We start from the raw sequence: 14,564 nt of genomic DNA, 5'->3' as shown, positions 1-14,564 counted from the left end.
GCAGCAACTACTGCCAGGATTAAAGACAATCTAAAGTAGCTAAAATAAAACATCATTTTTAAGTGTGCAATAATAAGTTAAACATCTTTACACCGTTTTTATTTCATTTATTTGTCCCCCAAAGAATTAAAATTGCATGAAAACCCCTTCTCTCTTCAACCTCTGCTGGCAACTGAACAGTGGGCGTGTATTTTCTGTGCTGTGATCTAACTTCTGCACTTGATTTTTTCAGTGTGCAAAACTCGGAGTGGCTTATACTCGAATATATACGGTAGATAAATTATAATGTATGTTTTTCTCACAAAACTGACATATCACACACTGCAACCTCACAAGTCACAAACTGGTGCCAAATTAATAACTGTGACAGCCCTCTGTTACTTTACATTCATAGACCTATTTGTTTTGAGTTTGCCCAACACATGCCTTTAATTATATAAAAAAAAATAACGTGGAATGTATATAATAGAGGGCAAAATAGCATACTCTACCTGCACACTGCTTTGTATTATTAAGGCCAGTAAATAAATGGGTAACTTGCCGGCCATACTTGTGCAACTGCTCCTAAAGGGGCTCTTTCTAATGGCAGATTGCGGGTAAAATGCATAGTTTGCTTTCCCAAACTGTAAATACAAAGGCTAAGCTGCCACATTTAGAATATCTTGGGTGAATTGTAGCTGCATCAATTTCTGAATGGGGCTGTTCTGCCCATATTTCAATAAAATCCCACAAAGATAGGAGATAATGCTGTGTGGTTTCAGTCAGCATTGTCTGTTGGAAAGAATTGCATATTCAGCACAAACTGGAAAGGTACCTAAGTGATGTCTGTGTAAATAATATTCTCAAGCTAAAGGCAGTACCTGGCATGTGCATTGTACATAACATAGCTTACTCTATATACATTAACCTCTTCAGAGTCAACTAATACATTTCCATTGATAAATGCAAAAATTCCTTTTGTAAGACTGAGATTTCCTCCTTTCATACTATTTACTCACTTCAGAAAACTGTTATTTTTTCCCTCTAGAGATCTCTTTACTAAGGGTATTGCACTGGGTGCCTACACCCAAATACCACTTACCTCCTCTTGCTTCAGCACATAAACTGTCTGCTATGGCACTATGACATGCTCTGTATTTGTAGTGCAGGTATGGGACCTGTTTCTCACTATGCTTGGGACATGGGGTTTTCCGCATAAGGGGTCTTTCTGTAATTTGGATCACCATAGAGCAATGCACCTAAACTAGGCCTCATCAGCTGAACAGAATCTAAATCCTATGTAATAATATCAATATAGTTAAACCTGCAGCCAGTAGTGATGCCCCCCCCCCCCCATTAAATAACAGTTCCCTCTCCCACAGCAGCAGTAGAGCTGCCAATTGCAAGTTGTCTCTGATGAAGACCAATTGCAAGTATAGCCTGTATGATCTGCCAAACAGCTAAAGAGAGTCTGTGCCAACAAAGCAATAATTTGAATAAAACCCCTGGTATTTAACACAAAGCAAAAAAAAAGATGACAATTGGCTAAATGACAGGGACACTCAGTGGTGTGTAGCAAAGGTTCCCTCAGCAGTTGTGTAAGGTGTATTCAGGTTGTGTCATTAGGAGTCCCTGATGGTCAAAGATAGAGCAATGCACCTAAATTAGGCCTCATCAGCTGAATAGAATCTCAATCCTATGTAAAAATATCAATATAGTTAATTCTGCAGCCAGTAGTGATGCCCCCCCCCCCATTAAATAACAGTTCCCTCTCCCACAGCAGCAGTAGAGCTGTCTGCCCTACTGGGCAAGGATATACCCAGCATCTGTTGGAGGCACTGGCAGCTCATTTGCATACCAGTTATGGTGGAAGAGTCCATTACGAAGGGGGAAATATGTTTGTTTCTGCTTTGATTAAGGAACCCAAGGTACAGGCAGGGATAATATTGATGACACGCACTGTGCACTGAACATGGCAATGTTTTGTTCATTCTCCCCAAGGCGGAAAGGGTGGGCAATTGAAGGTGTCTACATTAAGCCATGCTACCAAATGGCTGCCTCTGGGCAGCCAAAGTGGTAGGCCCTGCCCTGCCCTGTCCGACCAGGCTTGGTGGGGGACTGTAGTGTCTGGCTGAGGATAGGGACTGCCATGGCCCCCATGATACAGAGCTCAGTCTGGGTGTTTCAGACGAAGACCAACTGGAGATTGTCTCATTGGCCACTTTTTGCTGATTGCCCATTTCCACAGTCATAGTTACATAGGGTTGAAAAAAGACCAGTGTCCATCAAGTTCAACCCATCCAAGTAAACCCAGCACACCTAACCCACACCTACCAATCTATACACTCACATACATAAACAATAAATACAACCACTAGAACTAACTGTAGATATTAGTATCACAATAGCCTTGGATATTCTGATTGTTCAAGAACTCATCTAGGCCCCTCTTAAAGGCATTAACAGAATCTGCCATTACCACATCACTAGGAAGGGCATTCCACAACCTCACTGCCCTCACCGTGAAAAACCACCTACGCTGCTTCAAATGGAAGCTCCGTTCCTCTAATCTAAAGGGGTGACCTCTGGTGCGCTGATTGTTTTTATGGGAAAAAAGAACATCCCCCATCTGCCTATAATCCCCTCTAATGTACTTGTACAGAGTAATCATGTCCCCTCGCAAACAACCTCAACCTCGACAGTCTCACCTCATAGTTTAAATCTTCCATCCCCTTTACCAGTTTAGTTGCACGTCTCTGCACTCTCTCCAGCTCATTAATATCCTTCTTAAGGACTGGAGCCCAAAACTGCACTGCATACTCAAGGTGAGGCCTTACCAGGGACCTATAAAGGGGCAAAATTATGTTCTCATCCCTTGAGTCAATGCACTTTTTTATACAAGACAGTACTTTATTTGCTTTAGTAGCCACAGAATGACACTGCCTGGAATTAGACAATTTGTTATCAACAAAAACCCCCAGATCCTTCTCCATTAAGGATACCCCCAACACACTACCATTCAGTAGCTAGTTCGCGTTTATATTATTCCTACCAAAATGCATAACTTTGCACTTATCAACATTGAACCTCATTTTCCAGTTTGCTGCCCAGTTTTCCAATTTTGTCAAATCGCTCTGCAAAGCGGCAGCATCCTGCATGGAACTTATAGTTTTGCACAATTTAGTGTCATCAGCAAAAATAGAAACAGTACTGTCTATGCCCACCTCCAGGTCATTAATAAACAAGTTAAAAAGCAAAGGACCAAGGACTGACCCCTGCGGTACTCCACTAACCACACTGGTCCAATTAGAAAATGTTCCATTTACCACCACTCTTTGTACTCTATCCTTCAGCCAGTTCTCTATCCAATTACAAATATTATGTTCTAGGCCAATATTCCTTAATTTGATCATTAACCTTCTGTGAGGTACTGTATCAAACGCTTTAGCAAAGTCCAAGTAAATGACATCAACTGCCATTCCAGCATCGAGGTTCCTACTCACCTCCTCATAAAAGGCGACTAAATTAGTCTGGCAAGATCTACGCATAGTTACGAAGTTACGCATAAAACCATGCTGGCACAAACTAATAGTATTGTGAACTGCAATGTATTCAAGTACCCTATCCCTTATTACCCCTTCCAAAATTTTTCCTACTACGGATGTCAAACTAACAGGCCTATAGTTTTCAGGCTGAGAACGGGATCCCTTTTTAAATAACGGCACCACATTAGCAATCCGCCAGTCTCTCGGTACCATGAATCCTGAAAAATTAAGTGAAGAGGTTTGGCAATCACAGCGCTCAGCTCATTTAATACCCTGGGATGAATCCCATCCGGCCCTGGACCTTTGTTTACCTTTACATGTTCAAGTCTCTTTTGAATTTCCTCCCGAGTGACCCTAGAACTGGGCATATTAAAAGGGAAGCCTTCATTATCTGGCTCCTCAGATGTATAGACAGATGAAAAATAAGAGTTCAAAATTTCTGCTTTTTCCCCGTTCTCATCAACCAACTTACCGCCCCCCCCCCCCCGTGATAATAAGGTTCCAACCCCTTTTTGCTTCATTTTTTTACTATTCACATAATTAAAAAATAATTTTGGATTCTTTTTACTCCTAGCTGCAATATCCCTTTCCATTTCTATTTTAGCTTGCTTGATAGCTTTTTTGCATGCTTTATTTGCTTCCTTGTACCTGATGAAAGTTTCTGCTGTCCCAGCTAACTTGAATGCCCTAAAAGCACGTCTTTTCTTACCAACCTCAACACTAACACCTTTATTCAGCCATAAAGGTTTTGCTTTGCGATGCCTCTCCTTACTTACAAGGGGGATATACTGTTGTGTATACCTGCAAAGCAATGTTATAAAACTGTTCCATTTTCCTTCTGTGTCTAACCCCATGAAAAGCCTTTCCCAGTTGACACAATGCAGAGATGCCCTTATACTGGCAAAGTCTGCACGTCTAAAATTGAGCGTTTTAGTTACTCCCTTATAGCGCTGTCTCTGCAGCATTATCTCAAAGGAGACCATGTTGTGATCACTGTTCCCCAGATGCTCACCCACACAAATGTTAGAGATGAGTTCATTATTATTAGATATCACCAGGTCCAACATAGAGTCATTCCTAGTAGGTTCTTGAACCGCCTGAAATAAAAAGTTGTCATTTAGCATATTTACAAACCTACTAGCTTTTTCTGACTTAGCCACCCCATTACTCCAGTCAATGTCCGGATAATTAAAGTCCCCCATAATAACAACTTGACCCAGTTTTGAAGCCTCCTCCATTTGCAACAATAGCTGGGCCTCATCCCCCTCATCTATACGGGGTGGTTTATAGCATACACCAATGACCATTTTCTTTGTGACCTTCAGCCCTACTGAAATTTCTACCCAAAGAGATTCGACGTTTTCATTGGTAATGTCTTTATTACATGGCTTTAAATCTGACTTTACGTAAAGACAAACCCCTCCACCCTTTTAAATCTCTCTGTCCCTCCTAAAAAATGTATAACCATTTAAATTCACAGCCCAGTCACATTTATCATCCCACCAGGTCTCAGTGATACCAATTAAATCATAATTTTCAATACATGCAATAGCTTGCAGCTCCCCTAATTTACCCGACAAGCTACGCGCATTAGCCAGCATGCAGCGGAGATTACTACTTCTCCCTCTGATGTTTACATTAGCTAATGGAGAGTTAGAGCTAAGGCAAATATAAGACGGTTTTCCTTGTAACGGAAGCTCCTCTTATCATTACAATGGCACAGCTGGGGATAACATTTTACATTATTAATTATTTTTAACTTTTTGCCCACACCTGTTTCACCAAAACATAAACCCAGACGTGCCAGAATAATTACTACAGAAGATGGATACTCTGCAAATTTACTTAGACATGCCAGTATAGGCAAATTGTCTCAGATGACGACCAACTGCAAATTGTCTCAGATGACGACCAACTGCAAGTTGTCTCAGATAAAGAAAAATTGTAAGTTGTCTCAGATAAAGACCAATTACAAGTTGTCTCGGATGAAGACCAATTGCAAATTGTCTCAGATGAAGATCAATTGCAAGTTGTCTCGGATGTATACCAATTGCAAACTGTCTCGGATGAAGACCAATTGCAAGTTGTCTCAGATGACGACCAACTTTTCCTTAATCAAAGCAGAAACAAACATATTTCCCCCTTCGTAATGGACTCTTCCACCATAACTGGTATGCAAATGAGCTGCCAGTGCCTCCAACAGATGCTGGGTATATCCTTGCCCAGTAGGGCAGACAGCTCTACTGCTGCTGTGGGAGAGGGAACTGTTATTTAATGGGGGAGGGGGGGGGGCATCACTACTGGCTGCAGGTTTAACTATATTGATATTTTTACATAGGATTGAGATTCTATTCAGCTGATGAGGCCTAGTTTAGGTGCATTGCTCTATCTTTGACCATCAGGGACTCCTAATGACACAACCTGAATACACCTTACACAACTGCTGAGGGAACCTTTGCTACACACCACTGAGTGTCCCTGTCATTTAGCCAATTGTCGTCTTTTTTTTTTGCTTTGTGTTAAATACCAGGGGTTTTATTCCATTTATTGCTTTGTTGGCACAGACTGTCTTTAGCTGTTTGGCAGATCGTACAGGCTATACTTGCAATTGGTCTTCATCTGAGACAATTTTCAATTGGTATACATCTGAGACAACTTGCAGTTGGTCATCATCTGAGACAATTTGCAACTTGCAGTTGGTCATCATCTGAGACAATTTTCAATTGGTATACCTCTGAAACAACTTGAAGTTGGTCTTCATCTGAGACAATTTGCAATTGGTCTTCATCTAAGACAATTTGCAATTAGTCTTCATCTGAGACAACTTGCACTTGGTCTTCATCTCAGACAACTTGCAATTGGTAGTCATCTGAGACAACTTGCAATTGGTCTTCATCTGAGATAACTTGCAGTTGGTCTTCATCTGAGACAATTTGCAATTGGTCTTCATCTGAGACAACTTGCAATTGGTCTTCATCTGAGACAATTTGCAATTGGTCTTCATCCGAGACAACTTGCAATTGGTCATCATCTGAGACAACTTGCAATTGGTCTTCATCTGAGACAATTTGCAATTGGTCTTCATCTGAGACAACTTGCAATTGGTATACCTCTGAGACAACTTGCAGTTGGTCTTCATCTGAGACAATTTGCAATTGGTCTTCATCTGAGACAACTTGCAATTGGTCTTCATCTGAGACAATTTTCAATTGGTATACCTCTGAGACAACTTGCAGTTGGTCTTCATCTGAGACAATTTGCAATTGGTCTTCATCTGAGACAACTTGCAATTGGTCTTCATCCGAGACAACTTGCAATTGGTCATCATCTGAGACAACTTGCAATTGGTCTTCATCTGAGACAATTTGCAATTGGTCTTCATCTGAGACAACTTGCAATTGGTCTTCATCTGAGACAACTTGCAATTGGTATACCTCTGAGACAACTTGCAGTTGGTCTTCATCTGAGACAATTTGCAATTGGTCTTCATCTGAGACAACTTGCAATTGGTCTTCATCTGAGACAATTTTCAATTGGTATACCTCTGAGACAACTTGCAGTTGGTCTTCATCTGAGACAATTTGCAATTGGTCTTCATCTGAGACAACTTGCAATTGGTCTTCATCTGAGACAATTTGCAATTGGTCTCATCCGAGACAACTTGCAATTGGTCTTCATCTGAGACAACTTGCAATTGGTCTTCATCTGAGACAATTTGCAATTGGTCTTCATCTGAGACAACTTGCAATTGGTCGTCATCTTAGACAATTTGCATATGGTATAGCTCTGAGACAACTTGCAGTTGGTCTTCATCTGAGACAACTTGCAGTTGGTCTTCATCTGAGACAACTTGCAGTTGTTCTTCACCTGAGACAACTTGCAGTTGGTCGTAATCTGAGACAATTTGCAATTGGTATGCCTCTGAGACAACTTGCAGTTGGTCTTCATCTGAGACAACTTGCAGTTGGTTGGCATCTGAGACCATTTTCAATTGGTATACCTCTGAGACAACTTGCAGTTGGTCTTCATCTGAGACAACTTGCAATTGGTCGTCATCTGAGACAATTTTCAATTGGTATACCTCTAAAACAACTTGCAGTTGGTCTTCATCTGAGACAATTTGCAATTGGTCTTCATCTGAGACAATTTGCAATTGGTCTTCATCCGGGACAACTTGCAATTGGTCTTCATCTGAGACAACTTGCAATTGGTCTTCATCTGAGACAATTTGCAATTGGTCTTCATCTGAGACAACTTGCAATTGGTAGTCATCTGAGACAATTTTCAATTGGTATACCTCTGAGACAACTTGCAGTTGGTCTTCATCTGAGACAACTTGCAATTGGTATACCTCTGAGACAACTTGCAGTTGGTCTTCATCTGAGACAATTTTCAATTGGTATACCTCTGAGACAACTTGCAGTTGGTCTTCATCTGAGACAACTTGCAATTGGTCGTCATCTGAGACAACTTGCAATTGTTCTCATCCGAGACAACTTGCAATTGGTCTCATCCGAGACAACTTGCAATTGGTCTCATCCGAGACAACTTGCAATTGGTCTTCATCTGAGACAACTTACAATTGGTCTTCATCTGAGACAATTTGCAATTGGTCTTCATCTGAGACAACTTGCAATTGGTCTCATCCGAGACAACTTGCAATTGGTCTCATCCGAGACAACTTGCAATTGGTCTTCATCTGAGACAATTTGCAATTGGTCTTCATCTGAGACAACTTGCAATTGGTCGTCATCTTAGACAATTTGCATATGGTATAGCTCTGAGACAACTTGCAGTTGGTCTTCATCTGAGACAACTTGCAGTTGTTCTTCACCTGAGACAACTTGCAGTTGGTATTAATCTGAGACAATTTGCAATTGGTCTTCATCTGAGACAACTTGCAGTTGGTTGGCATCTGAGACCATTTTCAATTGGTATACCTCTGAGACAACTTGCAGTTGGTCTTCATCTGAGACAACTTGCAATTGGTCGTCATCTGAGACAATTTTCAATTGGTATACCTCTGAGACAACTTGCAGTTGGTCTTCATCTGAGACAATTTTCAATTGGTATACCTCTGAGACAACTTGCAGTTGGTCTTCATCTGAGACAATTTTCAATTGGTATACCTCTGAGACAGCTTGCAGTTGGTCTTCATCTGAGACAACTTGCAGTTTGTCGTCATCTGAGACAATTTTCAATTGGTATACCTCTGAGACAACTTGCAGTTGGTCTTCATCTGAGAACTTGCAATTGGTTGTCATCTGAGACAATTTTCAATTGATATACCTCTGAGACAATTTGCAATTGGTCTTCATCTGAGACAACTTGCAATTGGTAGTCATCTGAGACAATTTTCAATTGGTATACCTCTGAGACAACTTGCAGTTGGTCTTCATCTGAGACAATTTGCAATTGGTCTTCATCTGAGACAACTTGCAATTGGTCTTCATCTGAGACAATTTGCAGTTGGTCGTTATCTGAGACAATTTGCAATTGGTATACCTCTGAGACAACTTGCAGTTGGTCTTCTTCTGAGACAACTTGCAATTGGTCTTCATCTGAGACAACTTGCAGTTGGTCTTTATCTGAGACAAATTTCAATTGGTATACATCCGAGACAACTTGCAATTGGTCTTCATCTGAGACAATTTGCAATTAGTCTTCATCTGAGACAACTTGCAGTTGGTCTTCATCTCAGACAACTTGCAATTGGTATACATCTCAGACAACTTGCAATTGGTCACCATCTGAGACAACTTGCAATTAATATACATCTGAGACAACTTGCAAATGGTCTTAATCTCAGACAACTTGCAATTGGTCTTCATCTGAGAGAATTTGCAATTAGTCTTCATCTGAGACAACGTGCAGTTGGTCGTCATCTGAGACAATTTTCAATTGGTATACCTCTGAGACAACTTGCAGTTGGTCTTCATCTGAGACAACTTGCAATTGGTCGTCATCTGAGACAATTTTCAATTGTTATACCTCTGAGACAACTTGCAGTTGGTCTTCATCTGAGACAATTTTCAATTGGTATACCTCTGAGACAACTTGCAGTTGGTCTTCATCTGAGACAACTTGCAGTTTGTCGTCATCTGAGACAATTTTCAATTGGTATACCTCTGAGACAACTTGCAGTTGGTCTTCATCTGAGAACTTGCAATTGGTTGTCATCTGAGACAATTTTCAATTGATATACCTCTGAGACAATTTGCAATTGGTCTTCATCTGAGACAACTTGCAATTGGTCGTCATCTGAGACAATTTTCAATTGGTATACCTCTGAGACAACTTGCAGTTGGTCTTCATCTGAGACAATTTGCAATTGGTCTTCATCTGAGACAACTTGCAATTGGTCTTCATCTGAGACTATTTGCAGTTGGTCGTTATCTGAGACAATTTGCAATTGGTATACCTCTGAGACAACTTGCAGTTGGTCTTCCTCTGAGACAACTTGCAATTGGTCTTCATCTGAGACAACTTGCAGTTGGTCTTTATCTGAGACAAATTTCAATTGGTAGTCATCTGAGACAACTTGCATTTGGTCTTCATCTGAGACAAATTGCAATTGGTCTTCATCTGAGACAATTTGCAATTGGTATACATCCGAGACAACTTGCAATTGGTCTTCATCTGAGACAATTTGCAATTAGTCTTCATCTGAGACAACTTGCAGTTGGTCTTCATCTCAGACAACTTGCAATTGGTATACATCTCAGACAACTTGCAATTGGTCACCATCTGAGACAACTTGCAATTAATATACATCTGAGACAACTTGCAAATGGTCTTAATCTCAGACAACTTGCAATTGGTCTTCATCTGAGAGAATTTGCAATTAGTCTTCATCTGAGACAACGTGCAGTTGGTCGTCATCTGAGAATTTTCAATTTGTATACCTCTGAGACAACTTGCAGTTGGTCGTCATCTGAGACAATTTGCAACTTGCAGTTGGTCGTCATCTTAGACAATTTTCAATTGGTATACCTCTGAAACAACTTGCAGTTGGTCTTCATCTGAGACAACTTGCAATTGGTCTTCATCTGAGACAACTTGCAATTGGTCTTCATCTGAGACAATTTGCAATTAGTCTTCATCCGAGACAACTTGCAGTTGGTCTTCATCTCAGACAACTTGAAATTGGTATACATCTCAGACAACTTGCAATTGGTCGTCATCTGAGACAACTTGCAATTGATATACATCTGAGACAACTTGCAGTTGGTCTTCATATCAGACAACTTGCAATTGGTAGTCATCTGAGAGAACTTGCAGTTGGTCTTCATCTCAGACAACTTGCAATTGGTAGTCATCTGAGACAACTTGCAGTTGGTCTTCATCTCAGACAATTTGCAATTGGTCTTCATCTGAGACAACTTGCAGTTGGTCGTCATCAGAGACAATTTGCAATTGGTATGCCTCTGAGACAACTTGCAGTTGGTCTTCATCTGAGACAACTTGCAGTTGGTCTTCATCTCAGACAACTTGCAATTGGTAGTCATCTGAGACATCTTGCAATTGGTCTTCATCTAAGACAACTTGCAGTTGGTCTTCATCTAAGACAACTTGCAGTTGGTAGTCATCTGAGACAACTTGCAATTGGTCTTCATCTGAGACAACTTGCAATTGGTAGTCATCTGAGAAAACTTGCAATTGGTCTTCATCTGAGACAACTTGCAGTTGGTGTTTGAGACAAATTACAATTGGTAGTCATCTGAGACAACTTGCAATTGGTCTTCATCTGAGACAACTTGCAGTTGGTCTTCATCTCAGACAACTTGCAATTGGTAGTCATCTCAGACAACTTGCAATTGGTCGTCATCTGAGACAACTTGCAATTGATATACATCTGAGACAACTTGCAGTTGGTCTTCATATCAGACAACTTGCAATTGGTAGTCATCTGAGAGAACTTGCAGTTGGTCTTCATCTCAGACAACTTGCAATTGGTAGTCATCTGAGACAACTTGCAGTTGGTCTTCATCTCAGACAATTTGCAATTGGTCTTCATCTGAGACAACTTGCAGTTGGTCGTCATCAGAGACAATTTGCAATTGGTATGCCTCTGAGACAACTTGCAGTTGGTCTTCATCTGAGACAACTTGCAGTTGGTCTTCATCTCAGACAACTTGCAATTGGTAGTCATCTGAGACATCTTGCAATTGGTCTTCATCTAAGACAACTTGCAGTTGGTCTTCATCTAAGACAACTTGCAGTTGGTAGTCATCTGAGACAACTTGCAATTGGTCTTCATCTGAGACAACTTGCAATTGGTAGTCATCTGAGACAACTTGCAATTGGTCTTCATCTGAGACAACTTGCAGTTGGTGTTTGAGACAAATTACAATTGGTAGTCATCTGAGACAACTTGCAATTGGTCTTCATCTGAGACAACTTGCAGTTGGTCTTCATCTCAGACAACTTGCAATTGGTAGTCATCTGAGAAAACTTGCAATTGGTATTCATCTGAGACAACTTGCAATTGGTAGTCATCTGAGACAATTTGCAATTGGTCTATATCTGAGACAACTTACAATTGGTAGACATATGAGACAACTTGCAATTGTTCTTCATCTGAGACAACTTGCAGTTGGTCTTCATTTCAGACAACTTGCAATTGGTAGTCATCTGAGACAACTTGCAATTGGTCTTCATCTGAGACAACTTGCAGTTGGTCTTCATCTCAGACAACTTGCAATTGGTAGTCATCTGAGACAACTTGCAACTGGTTTTCATCTGAGACAACTTGCAGTTGGTGTTTGAGACAAATTACAATTGGTAGTCATCTGAGACAACTTGCAATTGGTCTTCATCTGAGACAACTTGCAGTTGGTCTTCATCTGAGACAACTTGCAGTTGGTCTTCATCTCAGACAACTTGCAATTGGTAGTCATCTGAGACAACTTGCAATTGGTCTTCATCTGAGACAACTTGCAGTTGGTCTTCATCTCAGACAACTTGCAATTGGTAGTCATCTGAGAAAACTTGCAGTTGGTCTTTATCTGAGACAACTTGCAGTTTGTCGTCATCTGAGACAATTTGCAATTGGTATACCTCTGAGAGAACTTGCAGTTGGTCTTCATCGGAGACAACTTGCAATTGGTCTTCTGCTGAGACAACCTGCAGTTGGTCTTCACTTATTTTTTCATTTATTTAGGTTTCTGCTTTGCATTCCTACAATTTGGTTTTTAACAGCAATCCAGTTGCTAGGACCTGCTCTGCCCTGTCCTGCCAGGCTTGGTGGGGGACTGTAGTGTCTGGCTGAGGATAGGGACTGCCATGGCCCCCATGTTACAGAGGTCAGTCTGGGTGGTTCAGATGAAGACCAACTGGAGATTGTCTCATTGGCCACTTTTTGCTGATTTTCCATTTCCACAGTCATTACAATGGCACAGCTCGGGATAACATTGTACATTATTAATTATACTGGCATGTCTAAGTAAATATGCCGAGTATCCATCTTCTGTAGTAATTATTCTGGCACGTCTGGGTTTATGTTTTGGTGAAACGGGTCTGGCCAAAAAGTTGGTGTAGTTAAAAATAAAAATATTGCCATGCTGCATGCAGCAGGATAATAGGGCCCCACTCTTTGGATTTTGGCCCAGGGCCCACCAAGGCCTTAAAAAGGCCCTGCAGCTTGCTTTCATTGTGGGACTTGTTGTCCCTTAACCTGCCCAGGAGCCAGTGTACCATAATATGCAGCCCGACCCCCAGACTCTCATTCAAACTACTGCCTGGTTGCTAGGGTAAATAAGACCCTAGCAACTGGATTGCTGTTAAAACCCAAACTGTAGGAATGCAAAGCAGAAACCTAAATAAATGAAGACCAACTGCAGGTTGTCTCAGCTGAAGACCAATTGCAAGTTGTCTCAGATGAAGACCAACTGCAAGTTGTCTCAGAGGTATACCAATTGCAAATTGTCTCAGATGACGACCAACTGCAAGTTGTCTCAGATGAAGACCAACTGCAGAAAGGCTTCTGTACCAAATATTAACACTGATTTTCTCAGGTGTTCAGCAGTGCAATACAAATTTTCTTTAAAATCATACAATGTGATTTCCTGATTTTTTTCTTTTTTAAATGCTGTCTCACAGTGGGAATGCACCAACAATGTGAATTTCAGACCCCTCCATGATTTGTAAGTGGGAGAACTTGCAAAATTGCAGGGTGTTCAAGTACTTATGTTCCTCACTGTACATAGTGTTATCATTGCTGCTACTTATGGTGTAGATCAAAACACTACTACTTGCCCCATATCAATTTTCATTCATAAACACCATGGGTTACCTGAAAGCTGCTTCTAGTGCGTGCTGTGTGACCAACAGTACTTCCAGTTTAACTAAATGGGAAACATTCTGGGTGAGAAGCAGTGATGAAAATGCCATGGCCCTTACAGGTGATGACATTGGAAGGGGAATGAGCAGCACTAATCATATGATTTTATATTCAGTGGACTGTACAGAACTGGAACAACTGGACAGTGTGAATAACAGCCAAAATGTATTGATGCACAGGATATTATTTACAGAAGCATACACTGCTTCAGAAACAAAACCAGAAGGGTAATTTACAGCCCGTGGGGTTGTTTCTCTCCGTACAGAGTGCCAGATTAAAAATCACAGGATGCGGACACAGGTCACACTCAAGTGACAATGTGATGACCAATCTCTAGGATGGCCAATAGGGAGAAAATGTTGTTCCATGGTATGTGCAGCCAAACTCTGGCAAACAAACAAACTCATTACCTGAAAAAAGAAAGCCTTTGGGGGAAGACATACAAATCAAGGCATTATGACATTCCAGTTATAATAATGCTTATATTAAAGAAAATAATAATTAAAGCACAATAACAGCAGCAACACAATATGTGCATGCTATTAATGTTGTACTGTAATGAAAATAGTGCTACAATGCATTGATAGGTACCAAACACTAGCAGGTGCAGGCCTTTACCATATAACATATATCTTTATCATATATCATCCTAAAGTACATTTGTACATATGTCACACTCCCCCACTTACTGCCCTTTT

Source organism: Xenopus tropicalis, chromosome 5 (assembly GCF_000004195.4).
Source record: "Xenopus tropicalis strain Nigerian chromosome 5, UCB_Xtro_10.0, whole genome shotgun sequence".
Taxonomy (NCBI): domain Eukaryota; kingdom Metazoa; phylum Chordata; class Amphibia; order Anura; family Pipidae; genus Xenopus; species Xenopus tropicalis.
Note: the sequence above shows the minus strand (reverse complement) of the source record.